The sequence below is a fragment of the Pleurodeles waltl genome, chromosome 2_2 (assembly GCF_031143425.1).
Source record: "Pleurodeles waltl isolate 20211129_DDA chromosome 2_2, aPleWal1.hap1.20221129, whole genome shotgun sequence".
NCBI lineage: Eukaryota > Metazoa > Chordata > Amphibia > Caudata > Salamandridae > Pleurodeles > Pleurodeles waltl.
In genome coordinates this window covers 119,631,119-119,659,076 of record NC_090439.1, presented here as the reverse complement: position 1 = coordinate 119,659,076, position 27,958 = coordinate 119,631,119, and the positions used below count along the sequence as shown (strand labels likewise).

Here is a 27,958-nt window from a genome sequence, read left to right as displayed (position 1 = left end):
GCACAAAACGAAGTGACTGCATTTACCATGATGCTTTGGGGCTAACTTTTTGCTTGAGTGTGAGGCAGTGTGCTCCCTTTTTTCTTTTTGTCCAATGACTGGTCCCTTGAGCTAACGAGCTGACGAGCTCTGGAGAGGCACCTGTGCGCCTGCGAGTGGTACATAAACCTGAGAAGACTTTTGGCGGCATTTCAAGCAACCCCACAGACTTGGCTGCTCTCTGCTGATGACGGGCTAAACCTAGAAACACGTGTCCAGAGATACACAGCACTTGCTGCACCTACTTAGGTAAAAGACTTTTGATTACTTTTTCAGCACAAAACGAAGTGACTGCATTTACCATGATGCTTTGGGGCTAACTTTTTGGTTGAGTGTGAGGCAGTGTGCTCCCTTTTTTCTTTTTGTCCAATGACTGCTCCCTTGAGCTAACGAGCTGACGAGCTCTGGAGAGGCACCTGTGCGCCAGCGAGTGGTACATACACCTGAGAAGACTTTTGGCGGCATTTCAAGCAACCCCACAGACTTGGCTGCTCTCTGCTGATGACGGGCTAAACCTAGAAACACGTGTCCAGAGATACACAGCACTTTCTGCACCTACTTAGGTGAAAGACTTTTGATTACTTTTTCAGCACAAAACGAAGTGACTGCATTTACCATGATGCTTTGGGGCTAACTTTTTGCTTGAGTGTGAGGCAGTGTGCTCCCTTTTTTCTTTTTACCCTCTAAGGAGACACCACCCAGAAGAAGATGAAGAAACCACAGCACATCCAGAACACCTCTGCCTGACTCATCCTGAGCATCCCCCGCCATGAACACATTACTAAACACCTGAAAGACTGCCACAGTCTCCCTGTTGAGAAAAGGATCAACTTCAAGCTCCTCACCCACGAATACAAAGCTCTACTCAACTTAGGACCTATCTATCTAAACCACTGCATCACCTTCTACTCCCCCACCAGATCTCTTCATTCCACTCAACAGGCACTGGCCACCGTACTCCGCATACGGAAGCACCTTAAGATCTGGCTCTTCAACTGATTCACAGAGAACTGAACCTCCACACTGTTTTGAGACCCTTACAGGTGAATAGTTGCGCTTTACAAAAGCTGATTACATTGAATTGAATTTTACTAAATAAATCTCAATGCAATGATATAATCTAATGTGCTAGGATGTTAAAGAAATTAGCTCTTTTGAATTTTAATGAGCTCCACAGGCTTGTGTTAATTTGTAGGCTCGCCCACCTCTATATGCTATCTCTTTCACCTTGTCTTTCTCCCAGACTCTCACTGACTTTGAATACAATGGTCCTTTTCCTCTGTCTCTCTTTCTTTCCTGATTCCTAAGTGAATAATGCCCCTTGGTGATGGGACATGATTCTTTCTTCTGTTGGGAGCCCTGCAGGACAGAGTGCTTTTCATTCATGCGGGGCTGGGCCGGGCCTGCTACAACTGAATATTTTTAAATGCAGTGCTCTGGTGCGGGCCTCTTGGTTTTGATCATGTGTGGGGCACTGCGCAGCTGCCCACACTGACCATGCTTAGTGCCGGCCCTGGGTGCAATGCAACAGAGATTGACATAAAAGCCATCCATTCCTGAGCAAGGACTGGCTCTGTGAATTGGATACAATACTGCCCCCAATACCCTGCTTGAGCTGTCTTTAGTAAGACTATAAAAAACTTTCACATTGGTATATCTTTGGGCAGTTTCTTGTGTTGTCTTGGTTTCATTTATTTACTGTGTGTGAAATGAATTTCATACTAAAAACATGTAAACAGTACTCTTAGACCCTATGAACGGATCTGTAAATGCTCCCAAAATACTTAAACCTATCAATAAAAACAAATGTAAAAAAACAAAACGTAAAAGTATTTCCTGAGATTAACTCTGCCAATTGCATGCCGTTTCACATGTTTTTGGAATTCATAAGTTTATAGAGGTACGCTTGGAAATTTGCAGCAGTATCCCAGGCACACTCCTGTGAAAGTTATGAATCGTTCATGTGCTATCATTGTGTTACCATTTTCACAATTTTCTTGTTTTCTTTTTCTTCTAAGGGGATGCACTGTTGGCACTGTTAGTGCACCTATGAAGACATAATTTTGATGTGATAATAGAGTACCAAAGGATCCCTCCTGGCATTTGTATGAAAGAATATCAAAGTCTCAAAAATGAACTTAGAAAAATGTAGACTACCTAATACTGACTACCTCTGGAATTATTCCTGAGTAGTAACTATAACTCACCCCTCTACCGTGCACATTCTTTACATGAACTACATAATTTTAGAGTCACTAGTGTTCTTGTGAATGCTATGATTAAACATGCTACAGTGATTTAATATGATAGGGCTTACGCTATGCATGTGGAAAGAACAAGTTATAGTTAATGTAGTCTGGCTAGAAAGTTCACAACACTGTTTACAGCGGTCTGCGAGTTAGAGTGATTTTATAAAGGGGCACAAATTATTATAACTTTAAGTTATAACTATAACTTTGGCATTTCTAATGTTTGTGCAGTTTAAGTTTGTTTTGTATAGAAATAATGACTTTTTATATAAAAGTGTGTTTCGAATCGTAGAGTGGAGTCTCATTGCATGGAGTGCCCATGAGTGGAGAAGAGTGTCGAAGACTGTAACATATTGGAGGGTCAAAGAGTGGCATGCCATAGAGTGCTGTGGCATTGTTTGTTATGTAGTATGTCATGCATAATTTTTTGTGGTTTAGAGTGTCATGGAGTACAGGGGAGAGGTATACAGTGGGGTGGCGTACAGTGGAGTGGCATTTAGTGAGGTGGTGTGTCATAGAGTAGAGTGGAGTCGCATAGAGTTTAGTGGCATGTCATAGAGTAAAGTGTAGTGGCATCTCATAAAGTGGTGTGCCATTGAGTATCTTAGAGTGGAGTGGCGTAAAGTGAAATGTAGTAGAGTGGAGTGGCATATTGTAGAGTTGAGTGTCATGTCAAAGAGTGGAGTGGTGAGTCTTAGAGTGGACTGGTGTGGGGTATCATAGATTATAGTGGAGTTTCGTGCAGTCGAGTGGCATGTCATAGATTGGAGTGGAGTGGCGTTTCATAGAGTGGCGTGACATGTTGAACAATTGAGTAGACTGGAGGGTCATAGAATGGCATTGCATAGAGTTCAGTGTTGTTTTGTAGAGGGTTGTGGCATAGAGTGTTGTGACGTAGAGTATCAAACCGAACAGTCTTATGGCATAGGAGTGTAATGTCATAGAGTGTCTAGGCGCAGAGTGTCATGGTATAGGGTGGAGTATCATACAGTGTAATGGCATAGAGTGGAGTGGCATAGAGTGAAGGGCATGTCATGGAGTACAGAGGGTTGGCTTAGAGTTGAGTGGAATGTGGTAGTAGCATTGAAAGGAGTGGTGTACAGTGGTGTGTTGTTGAGTGGAGTGGTGTGTTATAGAGTGGCTGGCATGTCCCACATTAGGTTGAAGTGGTGTGTAATAGAGTGTTGTACAGTGTGGTACAGTGGTATAGAGTGGAGGGGCACAAAATGCAGTATAGTATTGTAGAGTGGAGTGGTGTACAACAAAGTGGTGTGTCATAAAGTGGAGTACAGTGGTGTGCCATAGAGTGGCGTATTGGAGAGAGTCTTACAGTGAAAGTGCATAGAGTGGAGTGGCCTACAGTGAAGTGACATATGGTAGAGTGCAGTGGCATGTCACTGACTGGAGTAGCATCACACAGAGTGGAGTGGAGTCTGCTAGACTGGAGTGCCAAGGAGTGTCATAGCCTGGGTTGAAGTGTTGTAGAGTGAAGTGTTGTATTGTACAGTGGAGTGGTGTGTCACAGAGTAGGGTGGCATGTTGTAGAGTGGAGTGATATGTCATAGAGTGGAGTAGAGTGCCATAGAGTGTAAGAGCATAGAGTGTTATAGAGGGGAGTGGCGTACAGTAGAGTGCCACTCCGGAGAGTGGAGTGGTATGTCATAGAATGAGTTAGAATGTAGGGGTGAGTGAGAGTGTAGGGGTGTAGAGTGCAGTGCCATAGAGTGGAATGGTGAAGAGTGGACTGGCATGGAGTGGAGTGGTGTGTTTTAGAGTGGAGTGGCATGTCAGAGAGTGGTGTGGCGTATCATACAGAACAGGGAAATGGCATGTCGTAGAGTAGAGTGGCATAGAGAGGAGAGGCACAGAGTGGAGTAGAGTGGTGTAAAGTGGAGTGGAGTAGAGTGGTGTGTCATAAAGTGACTTACAGTGAAGGGATTCAGAGTGGAATGGCATAGAGTAGCATGGCATGTTGCAGAGTGGAGCACTTGAGAGTGGAGTGAATTGACTTTTAGTAGAGTGGCATAGATTGGTGTAGATTGGAGGGGCATACAGTGGAGAAGTTTTTTAGAGTGGAGTGGTGTGTGGTGGATTAGAGCGGAGTGGTTTGTCGTACAGTGGCATGCCTTAGGGTGACTTAAAGTACAAGGGCATAGAGTGGGGAATAGAGTGGAGTGGAGTAGAGCAGATTGGCATGCAGTAGAGTGGTGTGGCATGTCCTACAGTGCAGTGGCATGGAGTTCTGTACAGTAGAGAGAAGTGTTGCATAGTGGAGTGGGGTGTTATAAAGTGGAGTGGTGTACCATGAAGTGGAGTGGCATGTGGTGGAGTGGTGTGGTGTCTCATAGAGTGTCATAGAGTAGAGTACAGTGGTGGAGAATGAGGGGCATAAATAACAGTAGAGTGTTCTAGAGTCACGTGATATAGAGTGGAGTGATGGTAGGATAGTCTACAGTGTATGAGTGTGTCATACAGTGGTGTATCATAGAGTTTCTTAGAGTGCAGGGGTGTAGAGTGGAATGGTGTAGAGTGGAGTTGTATGTCGTAGAGTCAGAAGGCGTGTCATTCAGTGGAGTAGCATGTCAGAGTGCAGTGGCATGGCAGAGAGTGGAGTGGCTTGGAGAGACACAGAGAGGAGAGGAGTTTCATGTTGTGGAGTGGTGTGTCGAAAAGTGAAGTGGTGTGTCGTAGAGTGGAGTGGAGTGGTGTGTTACGTAGTGTCTTTTGTTAACTTTTTACCGTGGTACTTCCTAGATAATTTTGAGGAGGTACTTTTGTACTCCGTAAATAATTTTGTAAACATATAAAACAATAAAAATACTTTTCCCTACCTATACAAACCTAGCTAAAGTGTGAACTATTAATAAGCTATTTTTCACGTTCAAGCCACATCAACGACAAAGTATGGCCTAAACAATATTTCTGTTTTATTTTTGTTAGAATTGTCATTAACCAATAATATTGTGTTTTTCATTGTTATGTACAGCAGAATTGCCGCAGTATGCAGAGGCTCGATATATCACTAAGTTTCTCTCCCTTATTACTTGAAAACTACTATTAGGAATTAGGTTTGTGGTTGGCTAGCTATCCACCCTGTCCAAGCAGGAACCATGATCCTAATCAGGGTAAGTCACAAACACACCCTATGTTAACCTGTCCTCACCACCTGATGGCTTGGCACAGAGCAGTCAGGTTTAACATGAAAGGCAATGTGTTAAGCATTTGTGCACTCCATAAAGCTGACAGGCCTAACAACTACTAAACCTCTTTAAATCAGATACCAAAAAAGACCCTTTCCACACCATAATTATTAGCCCTGCCAAATTTTATGAAAGTCTGTTCAGCTCTTGTGATGCTACTTCTATCTAAAAAGCCTATGGAAAATTCAATGGAGGAAAGATGTGTTGTGGGACATCTGATTTTTCTTTGCACCCCCTTAATTAGTCACCATGAAACTTTGCATCATCAACCAATGTAGGAAAAGGAATAGGTCGGAAAAATGTCTTGGATATTTGTCACACGACGGGAAAGTTTTTACTAATCACTAATCAAAGATCAGAGGAATTTCTATCTCTTGAATATTAACTACAACTATAGAGTGGCTACCACCATTCTACAATATATGTGACATTTGTACCCCACAAACCATGCCATAAGACAGCAGAACACTGTATAAGGTCAATGGGAAATATACAATGATTTGAAAGGGTTTGCAGGGCTCTGGGAGTTCTCTAATTAAGTGTGCTTTCAGCTCTTTCTGATAATTTGAGCTGGGTTTGGTGCAATCCTGATGGATATGGAGATATCATTACTGATCCCAGTTGTACAGATGAAGAAGGCCTGTTGTCTTCTTTTTAATTTTTTGCAATCTCTTAGAATCCAGTCTGTGGTGTCCGTTCTGTTGCTGTACCAAAAGCCATCAGAGGTAGTGAGCTTGTCAGCGAGATAGGTCAGTGTGGTGGTTGTGATATGCTTGAAGCTATACAGATATAATAAATGGGATTCTGCAACCCCTACATAAAATCTAGTTTCTTATTTCTTTATCATTGGTGACTAGTGATGCACCCTGTCACTGACTATTAAGAAATGACATCAGAACTAAATTGTAAGAACTTCTTACAGTTGAGTTCTGACATCACAATGCCTGCTGCCAGAGCCAGCAGCCTGAGAGAAGGCAGGTCAGCTCACAGAGCATAATTAAAGCAGCTGTTGAAAGAACGAATAAGGAAACTGTGGTAATGTGTCTTTTAACTCCGCCTGTGTCTAACATGCCACATTCTACCATCTGTATCTATGGAATGCATGATATATTTTTGGCAGTTGGTTCTTGGTGCTGTATGGGGCTTGCAGTGAAAAAAGTATTTTTACCACCTTCTGATTTTGTGTATTCCTTGACCTATTCAGCTTCGGCAATTTGTTGATAAGCTAATATTCACCCTAGGCCTGCCTCAATCCATGCGTACAACCTGAGGAATTTATTTCTGAACTGAGGCTTCCTGCATCTCTGAGGACAGTGGACCAGTGTAAACATTTAAACTGTGGTGACCTTAATGAAGTACTGTTTTGTTTTTAACTTTGTTTTTCAAGTGGTATTGAATGTAAAGAGGAGCTCAATGTAAAATCCTTGGGTTTTCCTTTTGAGGTTGTCATCCCCGCATCCCTTCGCACGCGCTCTTCAGCTGATTGAGGAATGTGGGTTTGGATTCTACTACATCAGCATTCGTTGGCGGTCTGTTTCCATGGTCGAGGAGCAGAGTGACAAACGTTGGTTTGCTTTAAGCTGTATGCGCATCTTCTCAGCAGCCTGATGTGTGTCATCGTACATCTCAGCAACATTAAGCTTGCATATAGGGAGCCACCATCTTTGTTTGGGAGTGAGACTCAGTGACATGCACACTATTTTCAGAGTGTCCACTAATTGTCAAAGTATCATTTGTTGATAGACGTGGAAGTTGAAATACTTGTTTTGGCAGTCACACACATACTATTCCCAGCATGTTAATTCTTTTCAGCATGTCTTTTGTTTGACACTTTGGGGACAGTGATATGTCCACCTTTTTACTAGTTACTATTATGAAAAGTTTGCAGTACTACGTACACTCTACAGCAAGCGTATCATTGCAGATATTTTGAATAAGCAGGCTTCAGAAACATTACACATTAAAACTATTAATTTACAGTGTTATACACACACACATACTTTTGTTTTGATTCAGTGATATGCACATTCTATACTAAGTGCATCATAGCAAATATTTTAGTTTAAGGGAGCTACATGTTTTCTCAACATTCTTGGGTATTGCTCAAAATGTATTTACTATGCAAATTGTGAATGGTCGCCCTCCTTTTTTGAAAAAACCTGGTGATCCTTTATTCAAATGGAAAACATCGTATAGACTGTTTATGAAGTTCATAACATAACTAAAAGCTTTTGTTGGAAATAGATACTGTCCTGAAAGAAAGAGATTTTTACTTAAGTTTTAACTTACTTGAGCACAACTTAGGATTTGAAGGACAGGAAATATCTGAACATTTACCACCACTACATGATTCACCTGATGAGGAAAATTAGCTAGATGAGTATCAGGAGCCTGCAAGAATTGGAAAAACTGTTTAACGTTCTACTCAGCTTTATTGATACTAGACACCATTTTTTCACTCGAGAGCAGCACCGGGATGAGTCAATTGACTCATAGGTGACAGCTTTGCATCTTTTAGCTCCTGATTGTGAGATTCAAAACTTTAGAAAACAGTTAATCAGGGATGAAATCGTTGTGAGATGCTGGGACGAGAAAGTACAAGAAAAATTACTCACACTAAAAAATACATCCCATACGGAAACACCTGATATAGTTAAAAGACTTAAAAAAGAGAAACAGAGGGAGTTAATGCTGTTCCTGATAATAGTACAAAAACACAATCTTCTCTATGTTTTCCTCTCAAGGGAAAAACGTGTTGAAACCAAAGGTGACAACAGTACGTTTTTCAAACAAAAGAATACATGCTTTAGGAATGGGGTTTCCACCTATTTTCCCACAGGTTATCCTTGTCCTTCTAAAAATTCCAATTATAAGAATTGCCAATTACGTCAATGTAGCACTTTGCCAAAGTATGTCAAAGTAAAAAGAACAAAAGTAAATGCAATAACAGTGTCTGATTCTAGTGATGAATCAATTGATGAAAATGATCAAATATGTTGGAAGTAAAAATTTGATAGTTGCCTGGAAGGTTTTAAATCTTGTCATTGTTTCAGGTGCAGGGAGGACTATTATCACAGAAGAACTGTTCAAGAACAATTGATTAAAGAAAGATGTGCTACCACCCAATAGATGTCATGTGTCATATGATGGGAAAAAAATTATCTGGTAAGTTTCTTTCAGTGTTTCTTGAGTATTAAAGGGAAATATTTTTTTGGGGGAAAAGTATATGTAGCCAGTAAAGGATCGAATATTTTGGGATGGTATCATCAAGGCCTTTTTGGAATAACTTTGAGACTTGGAAGGAAGCTACACGTTTCATTGGTTGTGGAAGATATACAACCACACTCAGGCACAAAATGTTATCCAAGATGGAGCTATTCCTGTCAAGAACAAGTTATGGAATGTACCACTCAGTATTACAGAGTATTTAACAGTTCTACTGAGGACAATGTGTGTTGATGGAGTCATTGAACCAATTGAATCACCTCTGTGAATGTTTCCACTAGTTATTGGACGGAAAAGAAAGGTCAACTGAGAGGTTGCATTGACCCTAGCAGTTTAGATAGAGTGATATGTGTTGATTCCCATCCTTTGCCTTGCATTGATGACATTGTAACAATGGTTATGGGTGCAGGTGTGTTTAATCAAATTGATATGGTATCTACATACTACCACGTTGAATTAGATCCATGTTCTAGACATCTCACCACTTTTGTTTCCCCTGTGGGAACGTTTCAATTTGAGAGCATACCCTTTGGGTAGCATTGTCCTATTCGGTTTTACAACAAATCATGGAGTCACTTCTACATGGGATCAAATGGTGGTCACTTTTCAAGATGACATTCTTATTTCTGTTAAGGATATTTAGGTACATGGCAATGTAATGCAAGTTGCACTGCAAAAGCTGGAAGAAGCTGTTATAGTCTCTAATATGAGTAAATGTAAATTTGCTAAGTCAAGTGTTGAATATTTAGGCAATATTATTTCTGAACAGGGACTAGAATCATGTAGTGGGATACCTGAGACTATAACACAAGCTTCTTTGCCAGACAACAAAGAGCAAGTGTCTCCCTTTTCAGGTGTTTGTGAATTCTATCCGAAGTTTATCAATAATTTTTTGAACAAAACTAAAAACCTGAGAGGTTTTCCAAAAAAAGAGTTTTTCTGAGGGATGAAAAATGTCAAACAGAATTCATGACACTGAAAGAGGAAACGGCTTCAGCTAAATCCTAACAAGGTGTATGTAATTACCATAGATACAAGCGACAGTGACGTTGATGGTACATTATCTCATATCAGTAGAGGTACAGGTGGTTTTCATCAAAAGCATTGTGTGACAATGAAAAATTGTTTTCAGTAATTGAAAAAGTTCTGCTAGCATGCTGATGGGTGGTTGAGCGTTTCAAGTGCTTTGTGTGGGACAGGTAATTTTTGATGATTGCAGATTATAATCCTTTGTTGAAGATACTGGGTGGGTGTTTTGTCAAAGATCAAACACAGAAAATAGACAGTCTAAGTTTCAAATTGTTACTGTATACTTTTTAAAACCATCATATTACTGGTTGGAGAAACATAAAAGCCAATTATTTGTCAAGGTCACCAATGTCTAAAGTCAAATCTGTGATAAAGAGGAAGAAGGCAATGAAGGATGTTTCATTGCTGCTGCTGATGTTTGTTGTGAGAGTGATTTCACTGAAGAAAAATAGTATGAAATGTGTATTTGAATGAAGATTAGGTTGTTACAGAGTTGGTTGAAAGAAAAATCTTTACATGCAAAACTACAACCTAACTTTAAGGAGGCTGATGAATGACTCTTGAGAACAACGATATATTCATGAGAGGTGACAAATTTTACCTTCACAGTATTGAGAGACAAAATCATACAGACCCGACATGAAGGACATTTAGGTCAAACCATTTCTAAAAAAAAATACACTTTGTTTTCTGGTTGCACAGTATTGATGCAGATATTGTTTGTGCTGTCAGGGCATGTGCAATTTGTTCCACCAGCGTTAAATGTATCAAAATTGAAACTATGCAACTTCAGCTGAATGAATTATCGATGGACTGTGGTCAAAATTAGCTGTTGAATTTATTGGTCCTTTTAGTGCTCTCCCACATTGGCTCAAATGTGCTGTAGTAGTAATTGATTACTACCGTGAATGGTGTGAGATTGAATTTATTGAAAAACCCAACACCAGATTGTTAATTAAATTATTCAAGAATATTTTTCGTAGAGAAGGTTTTCCGTGACAGTTGGTGTCCGACAATGCTAATCAGTACATTTCCGAGGAAATGACATATTTTTTATCACTCACAGCAGGATTGCATTCTATCACTTGCACACCAATGGATTGGCCTAGAAAATGTATTGAACATTGGATGAACATTGGAGCACAGTGGTCGATAAAGAACAGAATTGAGGTACACCATGCAGTAGACCGTATGTTGTGGTCTCATCATACTACCCTAAAAGTGGCAGTCGTAAATCTCCAATTGATAACATGACACGAGGTATACCCGCTTTCAAAATGTGCCCAGTTTGGTTAGAAATTAGGCAAGACCATATAGAATATGAACAGTGAATGAAAAGGTGTATTTGACCCAAAGCTGAAATTTATCAATTCAAAATGGAACAGTGATTCGATGAAAAGTTTGAGGCCAAAAGTTAAAGAGCTAAAGTGATTGTTGGTACACATTAAAGAAACTTTCCATGTATTCAAAAGAATGTCCAAATTTAAAACGTATGTTATGGTTGAGGCTGTGAGGAGTAATGTGATCAAGGTAAATAGTAATGAATTGTAGATTCCCAACAGACAGGTGAAAGTGAAAATGAGCTTGAAGTTCTTGAAAATGCACATGTTAAGGTACCAGTCCAAGTACAAGATGAGTCTTATGATCTATCTGATGGAAAGGTTAGGTTTCAAGATCCATCTAATGGCCAGAATGTACCACTGATTCTCAAGAGCAAAGCAGTGGTTAGAAAACTGGCAAGGTTTCATGAGTAATATTATTGGTATATGAACTTATATTTATGTGGGCAGATGTTTTCAATCAGAAGCTTATTTTCATTTATTCTTATCAAATGACAATATCTGTTGTATTGGCAATTTATAGTTGGAGCATTTAATATGTGCTCAACATTGAAGACAAATAGTTTTTAAGAGTACTTTCTGTGTTCTTAACATTGAGGGGAAAAAGGTATTTACATATTTTTCATACTTCCTTAATAGGAATTGTTATTTCATGAGGAAAGGAGGGTGTTGTGGTGTTGTGTTTGTAACTCTGCCTGAGTTTAACATTCCACATTTTACATTATATATCTATGGAATGTACGATACGGTTCTGACAGTTATTTCCTGGTGGTGATTTGGGCTTGTGGTGAATAAAGGTCTTCTTACCACCTACTGATTTTGTGGTGTCCCCTGGTCAGAAATGTTACTTTTCTTTCAGCTCTGTTTTACTAGCTGTGCATTGACAAGACAAAAAGGTGATATTTATGGCAAATGGTTTATTATTTGCTCTCCTTGGGTAATTACAGAGAAGTTAGAATCTTTCTGCATGTTTCTACGATGCATTTTTTCTTTAAAAATCAAACTTGTATTAAATTACTTCTAATATATTTTTGAAACAACTAACAGCTTTTTGTGTGTTTAATTTTGCACTAGTGATTTTATATTTATTCTTCATGTTTACAATTTTGAAAATGCCACTTTTAGAAAGTTGGCATGTTTCTGCCTTAGTCATTTAGTGCCTGTAGCCTGTCCCTGTGATACATGACTGGTTGTAGTTGACAGTTGGGCTTTGAATATTACTCCTAGACAGCCATACACAATATGGAGCTTAGGTGTGCCTGAATGGGCCATCACAGGCCAGATGGGAGGGAACAGTTGGGCACAACCCCACTTGCACCTGTACAGGCTGAGTCCTGTCTCCACACAAAGGGCTGCATACCCCCTGTAGTTAGTCCAAAACCAGAATTGGAAAGGCAGGATGTCTGGGGACATTGAAGGGAAACCACTAGAAGCTTCTCTCACACTTCAGAGGCACAACTGAGTATAAATACTGGACCTCCAACTCTTAGGTACACTTATGGGCCTGTGGATACTCAGTCAGGAAGAAGGACTGCTGTGCTGCCAGAAGACTGCCATTCTACAGCACTGCTGCCGAGTTGGATTACTGCCTTACAGGACTGTTGCCCTGCAGTGCTGACCTGCTGCCCTCTTGACTGGATAGGAAGAACTGAATGTGCATGTGTTGCACCAGAAACTCAAAGTGACTCCAAGGGCTAGTTGGCTAGCTTTGTGGTCTGAAACCGCAGGAACACAAGGGCTTCCAACAACCTTGCACCTGATTTCTCACATCTTTAAGTCTACCCTTTCAAGACCTGGAACCTTTAAAGTGGCCCTAGGGTGCTCTGCTAACCTCTGTGAATCCAGTGGAACTGATGCATCTCCTCTGCTGCGAGGCATAACTCAGATCAAAACTAATTCACCATCACTGCTGCGTGATCAGAACCATAACAAAGATCTGCATCGCAGCCATCACTGCATCGGAACTGCCACTGCACAATGCATCGGTGGCGCAGGCCCTTCCATCCCTCATCGACAGCCTCAACAACGAAGCTGAACTTCACATTGCAGCCTTGCAGCTCTTAAGAACTGATGCATCACCTCAAATGTGTGTCCCATCCTCGACGCCGGACTTCACATGCAAGCCCTCGCTAATGGGATCCTCAATGATGGCGATGCGGACCTCGCACCGAAGTCTAGCCACATCTCAGAACCAAAGCATTGCTTCGACTGTGCAACACATCTTCCAGATGAATCCTTACAATGCTTTACAAACCAGGATTTAAAGTACTCTATTCAGCGGGCCTAACTAGGTCTCTGTAGCCGGCTGCACTTCATCGCAGTTGGCTGGAACTTATAATTGTGTCCCAGTCTGGTGCAACCAGATTTTTACAGCTGGTACTTCACGTCTTTAGGTGCTATTTTTACTAAAATCTTTAAAACTGAATATCCACTTCTACTGATTGGATTTCTGTTGTTTTGGTCTTGTTATATTAATTGAAAATTACTCCATTCTTCTAAGCTGGTGTGGGATATTTTGTGTTGTTGTTTTACTGTGTTACTGTTCGAGGTGATGTACAAATGCTTAACACATTGCTTCTGAGTTGAGCCTACTCTGTGCCAAGCTACCCAAGGGATGAGCACATACTAATTTAGTGTTTGCTTGTGACTTCACCCTGAAAGGAATTGTGGTTACTTCATCAGAAGGATTTCATTCCCCCCTCCCCACCAGTATTTACATTTCTTACATAAACTTTCCAAGAAAATGAATAGAAATGGATTTTTGATTGTGAACCCTTTGTAAAATGGAATATGCAAGGGCCCCCCATGATATTTCTTTGGTGTGAGTGATGTGCACCCTAGGGTTCTGCATGGCTTCTTTAAGAGGAGTTTCAATTTGAAATTCCTCTGAAATCTTGTAAATGTTTTTGTGTTTGTAGTGTTTAGCTGTGTGTTCATTACAGTACTTTTCCATTTGATGAAGCATTGGCTGGACATTGGGTTCTTATTATTGTTCTGCTTTGCCAAGTTTTGATTTTGTAGTCCACATTTTCTCCTTGTGTCAGGATCAAGGCTCCACAACACCAAAGAATAAAGACAGTCATCAACACAATTCAATCCCATTAACTATTGCCCTTGAAACGAATTTTACATTGCAAATTCTCCAATAAATACAATATTAAGAGATTTTACATTGTGAACTTCTTTACCAGCCCCATAGGAAGAGATTCATATTTTGAACTCTGTGACAAATACTTTAAGAATAATTTGTATACCTGTGAAGTGTTTAAATTGAAAGTGATCACATTAAATGTGATAAAGTAACCCAATGTTATCCTATGGGAGAGGAAAACCTCGCAGTAGTGAAAATCTACTTGAAGAGTTTTCATTACCAGGGCATATAAAAATTAAATGTACAGGTCAAAAATGTTAAATACTGTGCACCTTGCCCTGTCAACAGTTCAGAGCCTTTCCTGGGTGTGACTTATATGTATTAAAAAGGAAGGTTTAGGCCTGGCAAAAGGTTTATTTTGCCAGGCCAAATTGGCAGTTTTAAAAATGCACGCACAGGTTGCAAATGCTAGGGTGGGTGAAATATTCTGTTTCACCAGTAGAATTGTCGGAAGCTTGGCAACTCTGCGTTACAGGCAGAGTTCTGGTAGAATTCGGCCAGTTTCTATATGGAGGGATTTTTTCTTGCATGTTCGCTAAAATGGTACTTTGACATGCAAGATTTGTTATCCTCCAGGTCGATTTTCAGTTGCTAGGAAAACATCCACCGAGATTGATCCAATGCGGGTGGTCGTGGCCGGTCGCAACTGCTTGCGGTGTGAAAGCTGAGGCTTGAGTAACAAATCTACTCGAGCTGCAGCAAATCAATTCAAGTAGCTCTCCATAAGGGGCTCCCTGTAGTGGCCCTCACACTGATTTTTCAGCACAAAACACCCTCCTGGTGCTAATTCACAGTGTGAGCAGTGCAACATGCCTATTTCCATCAGTTGGCAGAACTCTGAGGAACCTCACTGACTTTTGTTGTAACTCTGTGGAATCCCCCAGAGTCAAATTACAGGAGTTCCGCCCAGCCCTAGTTTAACAAGGCTACATAAGTGGGTGGCACAAGGTGTGCTGCAGGCCCACTAGCAGATTTAATGTACAGACCCCAGTTACCTATGGTACCACTTTACTAAAGACGAAAAAGGACATTACATTTGCTAAATGGGCAGGAACTAGTTACCATGCTTTAGGGAGAGAGCGCAAGCACTTTAAAAAACGTTTGAGGTTGATCCTGCAGAGAGGGAAAAAAAGCCCTCTCTGCAGTGAAAAAAGCTTGACTTCGCTCAGTTTGTGTTAAAGATATGTAGATAGTAACGAGACTGGAAACCGTTGGAAAACTAATTTCTCCACCCATTTTCCTACACACCCATTCAGCTATGCATCCACTCACCCACCCAGTTACTCATGATCAGTTTACTAATTATTCATCCATCTTCTTACTCATCAAGCCACCTTCTAAGAGCAACAACTTGCATGTATGGCTGTTTAGTGAAAGATTTAGGCTTCTATATCAGGCGTTTACCATAATATTTGATTTGCAGTCCCTAATTATTTTTTCTTTAGACTGATAAGATCTTCACAAGTTGCCTTACTCAATACCTCTATGTTTTATGCGGGAAATGTTGGTACATCTTGGAGTGATAGTTGCAGTGCTTCAAAAAATAACTTTAGGCATAGGTTCATGTTACACTGTTTACGGTTCAAAATTAGCAATGCATGTGAAGTAAGGCATTTTCCTGAAAGAACCAAGAGTAAGGTACTCATATCAACAGAGCAACAGGCAGTTTATGATTCATACGGATTGCAAAAATTGCTAAAACAAGCACACTTGTGCCTAAAAAAAATAAATGTGCTTAAAATATAAAGCCACACCATTATGTAGTACTCTCATTTAATGCATTTGGAACTTGAGACCCCCTGCTTCCCCGGCGATTATACCTACGCCCGTGCTTTAATGTCGATACTGCTTCTGATGTCTTCTGAAATCTACAAAACACTACGGCCCTGCGACCTGGATACAAAAAAATTGTGGTCTACTTGACAAAATGCCTCATCTGCCTCCCAGAATTGAACATAACACTTGAGATAAACCTTCCTTGACTGCATGCCTAACCCTAAATGGGACCATTCAATTGAGATACAGACCAGACATCCAATTTTGGTATTAATACAAGTGAGGCATGAGAAATGGCTAGATATCATAAACTCAGCACAGTATTACAGTGGTGTCTTTAAGTACTTGATAAAGTGTCACAGCTGGTTCCCATAACTGGATGTAGTACCCCAGCAGTAGCCCTCAGGATGGGACGCTGTATGGTAAAAAAGTGTTCTGAAAGCTGTAGTAAAGCTTCAAAAGAGGTACCGAGAATCAGACACAGCTATAAGAACCAACAAAGTATTCGAGATGAACCCTCTAGAACTGGATTCATTAGGTCAAATGCGACCTTAAAACCGTGAAGGAACATATACTCCGTGACAGTGATTGAGATCTAGACAATATTCCAAATGAGTCCTTCTGAATCTGACCCAACCCCTAGCCTTCTCAGGCCCAGAGGACCACATCCCCTGAGGCTGAGTAATTAATAGAGGGAGGGAAGAACATAGGCTCCCTACCTGTGCCTAATTAAGCCCCGTGGACACACAATCACAGTGGCTAAAATGTAAATAAAAGGGGAGGGGGCCTGCGTAGCCCCCCTTCCTTAGAGTTATGGTCCCTTTCATCCCCTTGGGCTGTAGAGAATTGTAAAAGGGAAAGGGGTCATGCAAACTCACTTCCCCAATTTTCTTGGGACCTGTGGACCCCATCCCATAGGGCCATTGTGCTTTTTTCAAAGAGACTTATTACAGCAGCTCGGTTACCAAGATATAAATTGATTAAAATAGATGTCACATCATTCTATGGGAGTATGTAAGAACGAAAGCGTGTGAATACTTCCTGAGAAAAAGGAATATACACTTCCATAATCACAACATAGTGCTTCTGAAAATGATTAAACTGTGCCTAAAAACAGCATATTTTTGTTTAATATAGAGATCTACAGGCAAACAAGGGGTACCGCAATGGGATTTTCATTTTCACCTAGTTATGTGAATTTAACCATAGTTTGTAGGAGCAAAATACTGCATGGACATCAAAAAACGATGAATTTGTCAACAAGATAATTATGTGGCTACACTTCGTAGATGATTTGTTTATGATATGGGATTGAAGTACAGAGGATTTCACAGAGTACTCTGAGATCCTTAACACCAATACAGCGAACATGAAATAAATGATTCAAGAGTAGTTTTCTTGGATACAGAAATGTATATTGTTGACAACATGATTCAAACAACTTTAAATCAGAAAATAACGGCTACAAATGCTGTTTTACAGGCAGAAAGCTTCCACCAACCCAGTGTAAAATGGAGCATCCCACATGGGAAATTCTTGAGATTTAAAAGAAATTGTTCTCAAGAGAATGAGCTAGAAAAACACATGTTTTAATCCAAACGGTGATTTGAAATAAGAAAATACCCAAAAATTCTGGTTGAAGTGTTTGCAGCCAATCAGATTTTTCTGGGCCAACACCTACCTTTCTGCCAAATTTGGTGTAATTCCATTAGTTTGGGTTGCAGTCGTGGTAAAAAACCCTATGGGAATTAACATTGGGAAAACACGTTTGGGACCCCCATCCCAATTTCTCGGCCCCTGCTTGATGGATCACATCAAACTTTTCCATACAGCAGCTGAAGTAAGCATCACATTTTTGGGGAAACCTTCGTGTAGATTCATCAACAGGCGGCAAAGATATAGACAAGTCAAAAAATGCTTTTTCAATAGAAACTAGATCCTAACTACTATATCAGTGGTTCTCAACCTGTGATCCGTCGACTCCTGGGGGTCCGCAAATCCTCCTCAAGGGCCTGCGACTGCTTAGGAAATATTATTAACAGATTACGTCCCCAGCTTATAGTAATGACTCAGTGAGAGGTCCCTGGATTCCTATAATCAATCAGTGGGGGTCCCTGGGTTCCAGTAATGACAAAGTGGAGGTCCACAGAAGTCAAAAGGTTGGGAACCACTGTACTGAATAGTTCTAAATAGGTCATCATTTCCATATAAAATACATTTTTTGTGTTACTAATACCTTTGGCACAGTTTGACAAGAATCTCCACACAACTTTCCAAAAACATGCTCTTTTTTGCCTAGTTTGTGCATGGGAAGTTTCAGGGTGATCCATCACGTGAGGACCGAGAAAAAGAGGGAGTCCGAAAATGCAAAATCCCAAAGCATTTTCCAGATATTTCTTTAAGTGCTTCTGCAGAAACTACTGGAAGTAATTACACCAAATTCAGCAGGAAGCTAAATCTTGACCCATAGATTGTGCTTCTAGTAATTTGGTGTAACTCCGCTCAGTAGATTTTTAGAAATTAAGGTTTAATGATAATTGTATCTCTGGATGGTGGGGTCCACGACAGGCTTACAAGAGTCTTGTGGGAGAGCTAATTTAAAAATGGAGCCCACTGGCTGGCCAGTGGAGCTTTTTCCCCCTAGGGCTATCTCACTGGAGTAAGTGCTCTGATTGGCTGCTAGAAGCATGATAAAAATATTGCTGGCAACCATTAAAGGACTCAGGACTAAGTCCCCTGTCCTTAAGTTGCGAAAAGATAAATATATAAGAGGGCAGTGAAATGATACCCTGCTCCGTTTAGTCCCATGGGGGAGACCCAAAGGGTCAAAATTGAAAAACACTGCAATCCTGCAGAACTCTCACTGTATTGCAAAAAACAAAATAAATAAAAGGGTGGCCTGGAGTCACATTCTTTAATTAAGGGGAGGGGGTGTACAGACCATCCTCCCGGAGTCATTTTTGGCCTTTTGGGACCCAATTCCCCTGGGCACAGTTCAATTATTATAGGAAACTGTTTTCAGCCATGGAGACCCCATCACCTGGGGCCCTATATAATCATTTTAGGGACAGGTCATGTGACCTCGCCCTTTCCAAGCTATTTTTGGCCCCAGGGACCTCATCACATTGGGCCCGATTCAATTACTAAGGGAAGGATGACAGCCTCAAATCCGGAGCTGTATTTGGGGAGGGACCAAAGCATTTTTAAAGGGAGGAGCATAAGGTGCCCCCCCAAGAGCCTTTAAAAGGCAATAGGGACCCCATCTCCCAGGACCCTGACTTAAACAAAAAGGAGTTGGACCATGCAGCCCGCTCTCTGAGCCTTTAAAGGCACTGTAGACCCCATCCACTGGGTCAGGATTACTGCTTGTGGTGTCCAAGAACAAGTAAGGACTTCAGGGCCTCAGAAGGCTTGGGAGGGGGGTGCCTGTCCCCCTCCCCTTTAAAAAAACATATGACCCTAGGGGATGGGGTCTTTACAATTAGGTACAGCCCAGGGGATGGAGTCCTAGTAGTCTTTAAAAGGCTCAGCAAAGGGAGGCTTAACATACCCATTTTATTTTAATTTCGGTGCTGAGGATGGTGTCCTCAGGGCCTAGTTAGCCTCAGTCCCTGGGCAGGGGGTCCCCGGGGCCTAAGAAGACTAGGGCAAGGGGGGACACACAGCCCCCTTCCCTTTTAATAAAATACAGCCCTAGAGGATGGATACCTGGGGCTTAGTAAGGCATCACCACATGGTCTTTCTCTGTCAATTCTGAATGTATAAGTGCACCTGTGACACGGAGTGTGACATAACATACCTCCAAAAGCTACGAAAGACAGCCATGCACTAAACTAACAAGCATCATTTGCCTTGTTAGCCTGATAACAGACAGATGATTTTAATTGGAAGAGGGTGCAGGTTAGATCATGAGAGGGTTCGCGGAGAGCATGAACAAGATAATGGTGGTGACCTCTATGCCTCACACCCAAACACACTCATTCATATTCTCTCTCTCTTTTATCAGAAGACTCATGAGAGGGTACAGGGAGTAGGTAGAGGCAGATTCATTTGGACAGTATGAACAAGTTAATGGTGGCGACCTCTTTGCCTCACACACAAAGACACACCCAAACACATTCATTCATATTCTCTTTCTCACTTTACAGAAGCCTTATGAGAGGGTACAGGGAGTAGGTAGAGACAGATTCAGTAGGACAGCATGAACAAAATAATGGTGGTGACCTCTTTGTCTCTCACACAAACACACACACCCTCATTCATTCTCTTTCTTTCTCTCTGTCTCTCTCTCTCTTGGTACTGTACGGGGAGTAGTCAGAGACAAATGTAGTAGGAGAGCATGGGCAAGATAATGATGGAGACCTCTTTGTCTCTCACATAAACACACGCATGCTCACAAACATTCATTCATTCATTCTATCTCTCTCTCTCCCTCCCTTCTCTCATCAGAATCCAAACACTATCTTTCCAGAGAAGCCTCATCCATACTTACCAAGCAAGAGAACCCAGACACTGACTTTCCACTGTGAAAAGGCCTTTGACTCAGGTAATCTGTAGGGTACCCGTACTAGCACGTGGAAATCCACTTATCAGCGCAAATACTTGCACTCAGGACTCATGATCCCTTCCGTCCAATGTTCAGAACAGCCAGTCCACCCTCTTCTCCAACCTTTTACGAACCTGTCTTCACATCTACTGCATCCTCTCATTCCAGAACAGCAGCAACTCTACCACATCAGTCATGCTGGGAAAGCCAGCAAGAGCCTTGACCATGTGTTTGGTTTGCATCCATTTCCCGTTCAGGCCCGGACCCGGACAGAGACCATCGATTCACCTCCACAATATATCGGGTAAAATGCAGCTCCTCTCCTGTGGCTGGACCAAAGTATAGTTGGGAGAGTCGGGTTAACTATGAAACCAAACTTCAGTGCATTATGTAGTAAATCAGTGCCCCTCCAAACAGGGCCGGGCTTAGTTACAATGGAGCCTCGGGCAAAACCAAACTGGTGCCCTTCATTGACCCCCTACCCCTGCTTTCTTCTATCTCCTCAGTCTTATACCTTACCTTTTCTAAGTGATGTATACAAAAGGACTTACTTTTACTCATGTTAGTAGTGCATCAGCAGTGTTACACATTTTCCGTGTGAATGAGAGGAGCGTGGTCTGCTCCCTGGCACTATGTCTACAAGAGGAAACAGGCACATAAGGTAAATATCTCTCACATCTCTCCTTGCCTTCTAATAGTGAATGGGGGAATGTTTCAGGAGTGATGCAGTTGGTTGAGGAGAGCTGTGGAACAACTGACCCACCCTCTCAGCCGGGCACACACTTAACGCCATCTTCTCCTCCAGCAGCCACATCACCTTCACTCACACCACCGAACTCCATTGGACCAACCACCACTGCGTCCATTTTTCCTTCCTGAAGCCCACCACCCACCACCAACAGTATCCGATCCCTCACCGCAAGTGGAACAAGATCTCCAAGGAGCAGCTGATCTCCAACCTCGTCCAATCCCTATCACCCAAAATCAACGACCCCAAAAATGCTGCCCTCAACCTCAAACAATGGCTCGACGACTGCACCAACACACTCGCTCCACTTAAGAAAACCAGCAACACCCGTGTCAACAGAAAAGCTCTGTGGTTCACCGCAGACCTTCACGCCTCCAAACGAGAATGCCGGAAAGCTGAGAAAACCTGGCGCCAAGAACAATCAGAGGGCAACTTCACCACCCTCAAATCAGCCATGTGCAAACACCACCAGCTCATCCGGACCACCAAAAGATCTTTCTACAAAGAACTGATAGACAACAATGCACAAAACAGCAAGGAGCTATTCAACGTCATCAAGGAACTCACCAACCCAAGTCCTGCTCCACCGACCCTCCCCACTCACAAGACCTCTGCAACTCCCCCTCCCTCTTCTTCTACCGCAAGATCACAGACATACATGGAAGCTGTGCAACGCCGTCCCCCACCACCACCACCACTGACATGGTCGACCCCATCGCACCCTGCTGCACCAACATACTGAGCGCCTGTCCCCCACCAACAATGAGGAAACCACCAAAACCATGAGCACCATCCACTACGGCTCTCCCGCAGACCCCTGCCCTCACCACGTCTTCAATAAGGCCAGCCAAATCATCGCTCCCCAGCTCCAGACCATCATCAACAGCTCCTTCGAGACCGCCATTTTCCCTGAAAGCTGGAAACACGCCAAAGTCCACGCCTTGCTCAAAATGCCCAAAGCAGACCCCGAAGACCTCAAAAACTACCGACCTATCTCCCTACTCCCCTTCCCCACGAAAATCATAGAGAAGATAGTCAACAACCAACTTTACCACTTCCTGGAGCATGGCAGCCTACTCAACGTCTCCCAGTCTGAATTCCGTAAAAAACACAGCACCGAGACCGCCCTCATCCCCTGCACCAATGACATCAGGAACAGGCTCGACAAAGGTGAAACCGTTGCCCTCATTCTCCTCGACCTCTCCGCAGCCTTAGACACCGTATGTCACCAAACCCTTCACACACACCTCTTCGACGCCAGAAGAGCCCTGGACTGACTCACCTCCTTCCTCTCTGAAAGAATACAAAGAGTTTGCCTCCCCGCGTTCCGGTCAATGCCCACCAAGACCATCTGCAGAGTCCCCCACGGATCCTCACTCAGTCCCACCCTCTTCAATATCTACATGGCTCCAATCACCAACATCGTCCGATCCCACGGCCTCAACATCATTTCCTACGCAGACGACACTCAGCTCATCCTCTCCCTGACGAGGAACCCCACAACCGCCAAGAACAACCTCCACACCAGACTCCTCGCCATTTCCAACTGGGTGACAGCAAGCCACCTCAAGCTGAACTCTGAAAAAAACTAGATCATCATCTTTGGCCCCAACAAGTCAGCATGGGACAACTCCTGGTGGCCGGCCACCCTTGGGGCGCCCCCAATGCCCACCACCCATGCACGCAAACTTGGCTTCATACTAGACTCTTCACTCTCCATGACCCAGCAAGTCAACATCATCTCGTCCTCATCCTTCAACACCCTTCGAATGCTCTGCAAGACCTTCAGGTGGATTCCTGTGGAAACCAGAAGAACGGTCACCCACGCCAGCAGACTGGACTACAGCAACGCCCTCTACGCGGGAACAATGGCCAAACTCCAGAAAAAACACCTGAGCATCCAGAACGCCTCAGCACGTCTCATCCTCAACCTCCCTCACCACGAACACATCTCTGCCCACCTCAGAGCCCTCCACTGGCTACCTGTCAACAAAAGGATTGTTTTCAAATTCCTAATCCATGGTCACAAAGCGCTCCACGACACCGGACCGGCCTAGCTCAACGATCGACTTAACTTCCACAACCTGACACGCCAGCTTCTCTCCACCAACCTCATCCTCGCAACAGTCCCTCTCATTCACCGTACCACAACCGGTGGCAGATCCTTCTCCCACCTCAGCACCAAAACCTGGAACTCCCTCCCCGCCATCCTACGTAAGACCCAGGACCTCCTGACCTTCATGAAGCACCTCAAGACCTGCCTCTTCGAGCAGTAGCACCCCCCAGCACCTTGAGACCCTTCCAGGTTAGTAGCACACTCAACAAATTAATTGATTGATTGATTAGCATCCTCCCTGCTGCTCTTAATGTTAGTTGGAGGTAGGGTTGGAGAGCTTCTGTGTTCATGGCACGTCAGGTGTCTTCCCCCTCACCTGAAGAACCATTTGAAAGGCTAAATTAGAGGTGATAAGGGAGGCAATAGGGTAGGGTAGATGGTGAAAAAGTGAAGAGGAGGGGAAAGCAAACAGAGGGATATTAAGCAGAGAGAATATTTGTGCAGTGCCAGGCACTTGTGGCCTTTAATAAAAATAAATGAATTAAAGTAGTTCTCAAAGCAAGCCCGGTCCTCCCTCCAAAGCTTCACACCCTGGACTTGGGCGCAGCTCACCCATCCTAAAGCCCCATATTGAATCCGGCCCTTCCTCCAATCCAGAGAAACCAAGAGGAGCAGAGGCAGCTGCTGCCCTACTGGTCTGAAGATGAGGTGTCAGTGCAACTGAGGAAGGAAAGGGAGTAAAAAGCGCCCGGAGTAGGTAAGACTGTCTGAGACACAAAGCGGCACTGAACAGCACGGTGTATATGATTATAATGAAGACAAATTGTGAGATCAGATTGGGTGTGAATGGGTGGAATGCGGATGCAAGATGTAAGGAGGTGGGAAATCTGGATCACCTCTGGTACGTACACGAGCCCATCGCTGTGGAGAGCCAGAGCTGGAGCAGATAGGCATCATGAGGCACAGGGGAAGACACATGGATGAGCGGGTGAAGTGGGAGGGAGCTGATGGAGAAAGAAGGAGGTATAGCAAGGCAAGGACGAAAAGGATCAAGCAGAGAGAGTGCATACTTAGGCTGAGATATTCAGACTGACAGGTGAGCAAAGAAAAAGCTGAATCCAGTGCGGGAATGGCATAGAAAATTGGAAAATTAGGCACTTGATGAGAGATCAACGGTCGGTTTTTCTAGGAATGTGTTGAACTAGAGGAGCGGGGACAGGTTACATAAGGGAATGGCAACCTGTGAAATAGAGAAGATGAGAACAAAAGAGATCAGAGCTTGTGGAGCATTTCTAGAGCAATGACTTAAAACTGCAGGGCAACTTTTCGTCTAATCGTTAAACCTCTAATTTTACATATTAGGGCTTAGAACAGTGGTTGCCAACCTGTGGTCTGGGGACCCCTGGGAGTCCCTGAAGCCTCGTCAGGGGGTCTGCGACTGCTTAGAAAATTAAATAATATTAACAGATTATAGCCCCAGCTTTCAGTAATGACTTCGTAGTGGGTTCCCGGGTTCCAAAAAATGATTCAGTAGAGGTCCCTGGGTTCCGTAATGATAAAGTGGAGGTCCACAGATGTCAAAACATTGGTAATCACTGGCTTAGAAGAACAAGGTATGAGGTGAAAGGTGGGGACTCCTGCCTCCCTCACACATCAGGAGATTAGGGGATCAGCAAGATGGTTCATCTACTGCCTGTTTAAGGCATGGAGGCTTATAGCAGGCAAGAAGTGGCTCATCCTCCATCCTTACTCCTTTCTGCCTAGTGATTGCACAGGAGATTTTCCACCATTCAGCCACCGCTATGAACCTGACCCAGTCATGCCCTCCTTTCCCCAAAGAATTGTGGTAAATAGTGGTCCACTGACCCCGACCAATACCCATAACTAGAAGGCAACAGCAATGTTTCAGCCACACTAGTTCCTGTGTACTTTTGAAGCAAATATGCTAATTAGAAATTATTAATAAATGTTTATATATTATGATTAACAAAAGTTCATAGAGAAATTAATTGTAGAGAAAATAATGTGCACATTTGAAAATGTGCCCACAGAGAATGGCAGTGAAATAATGAACAAATGTAATAATAATGTAGTAATATGCCGTAGTGAGATGTATAACCTATGTTTTGCACTATATTATAGAGTTAATTTAGCCGAAGTTGTGGCCTAGTCTTTCCAGGCCTCATGCAGGAGCCGAATTCATAGACACACAATGTAGAAGTTGCTGGTGCATTGAACTGACCGTGAACTGTTTGCTGCTTAATAAAATCTGCTTTGCTAGAGTTTCCTGCAATGTCCTGATGGACAGGAGATGATGGAACTAAAGTTGTTACAATATGGTGTGAGGTAGACTCAATGTACTTTCCCAGGACTTGAACAATAGAAGCACTGACTGCAACATTTTCGTCACCTGATGAGCCGGATGATGAGGACATTGTACAGTGAACCAATCAATGAACTGAGAATGTTGAAATATTAAAATTCATAGATTTGTAAAAATAATATTATTGTTTAAGGTAATAACTGGTGATTGACTGACCAATTAGGGATTAGGGGGATAGACTGGAAACCTTAATAAAAAGTCATGACAAGGGGCAAAAACTTCAAATTCGAGATGCGATGATGAGATGTGAGGGGTGAAATGCCGATGCCAGAGACGCGATTCGAGATTATGTCATTGGGCTCATGCTCTTGAGAGCCTGATGCTTTGCTGATCAATTGATGACCTGAAGACGAAGACTGACTTTGTTGCTGATCTATTCTGTGGATAGGTAGTTATGAAAATGTGATTGATTAACTTTGTGCCTTTTCTTCTATGTACCAACTGCACTGTTTAATAGTTTTTCTCTTAGCTAGATGTTTTCCAAATTCACGTTTCAATTTTTTTTTCACATGAAGTCCCACATGCTAAATGCAAATTTGGGTTGGGTAGGATTCTTTGGGTGACGTTGACAGTGACAAATGATTGACGAACTGATTGCTGATCTCTGCTATTGATGTTGACATACTCATCTTTGTTGGCTTATGCTTATGTTTTCTCAAGTTCTGACTAGATTGTGTTGTTGGTGGTCGCTAATAAACTAATTCTGAGCTGATTGAATAAAGTTTGAGTTAACATTATGCATTAGACTTGTAACTAATAGGGAAATAAAAATTGTTAAAACGTATATTGAGTTGTGGTTATTCATGGAATGTTGATATAATTATCTAATAATTAATGATTCTCCTAGTGGTTATTGATGGGTCATATTAAATATTGAGAACATTTGTCACTACATGGCTAGGATACTCCATGCGATCCAAAGGTTCGTCGGCCTATATGCGTCCCCTTGTAAGTTTACTTACTAAGGACCAGGCGTGCTAGCAGTACACATGTGCAAGGTTCTACTGCACAAGATGCTAGAGTGAGCTGCTACTTTAAAGATCCCAGGAAAGAGACGGAGGCAGCAGAATCTGTAGTTCCAGGCATCAGAGGATGCCACGACTGTCACTGACCTCTGACCATGCATCTATTGCATGATGTATTTCTCATCTTAAATTTGGGGCTTCGCCTGAGAATCCAGTGGAACCCCATTGCACTGTAAAGAGATTACTACCCTCAGATAACATGCCCACATGTCATCGTCACAACCTGGTGGCCATCTTGTGTAACAGGATTTCCCTCACTGTTCCAAGGTGGAAAAAAGGTGCATGGGAACGTCCAGTGTTTAACTACTCTGGCATTAACTATAGGATGCTACATTTATGGAGAGGCAGCAGAGGATTCCCCCAGCGATGGGCAGAGAAGAGTCCCAGCTACAAGCATAGATGAGAGATCTAAGGATGCCTGTAGCTAGAGCTAATGACTCTGACTCCCCCTGCTCTCCAGCTCCTGAGAGTCTTGGGCACTCGCTGGTGCTGTAGGCTACAGAGACATGAACTATTTGGCCAATGACAACTGCGAAATATAAAATAGATGGCAAGCCAGAGGCTGATCCAAAATGTCTGGAGTGAATGACACCCCAGACAAACGATGGCAAACGAGGGTTGTGATAAGGACGCTGAAGACTGGTAGGGACTAACCCAAAGCCCACTTTCTGTGTATTTGCGGGTGTTAATGATATGACTTCTGGCACACAGCTAAAGATGTCAATAGCAAGACCTAATGACTTGGTCCTCCTGCATAATGTGGTGAGTAGTTTCAGATAACGCTGTACCTTGTGCATATAAAAAATGCATGAATCTGAATATCGGGGTGTGGCCGATGATCAGGGAAGAAAAAGCTGGAGCAAAAGGACAGTAATGTTGCACTCCAACATTTGTTAGCAGTTCATTTCTTTCAAGAAAAAAATTAACATCTGTTTATGAAACAGAATATGCACCATGTCGCACATTTAATTTCAGTCGTTGAAAGTGGTTTGCATTTAACATTCAGCATTTTATTGAATACTGATGCATTAAACAATTCATACATAAAGGAATATTTGAAGCTCAAGGTGATTCCAGATAAGCTTTGCTGTGTTCCTCTCAGGATTACTCACAGCTTTTTGATTCTAACTGGAATTTGTTTTCCACTCTGTTTGCCTGCAGCTCAAAGGCATTACCTGGCTGAGACAGAAG

The 27,958-nt window shown here is 42.6% G+C and overlaps 1 protein-coding gene across 7 annotated transcripts in view; it reads left to right on the top strand.

Annotated features, from left to right (window-relative positions):
- The window catches only part of CDH20 (cadherin 20), a 1,654,453-nt gene that overhangs the window by 1,200,132 nt on the left and 426,363 nt on the right, over positions 1-27,958 (top strand). For all 7 annotated transcript variants that reach the window (XM_069219506.1, XM_069219509.1, XM_069219510.1 and 4 more), the window contains one exon: positions 8,542-8,653. The gene's annotated coding sequence lies outside the window, so the exon portion shown is untranslated. The remainder of the gene's footprint in view (positions 1-8,541; positions 8,654-27,958) is intronic.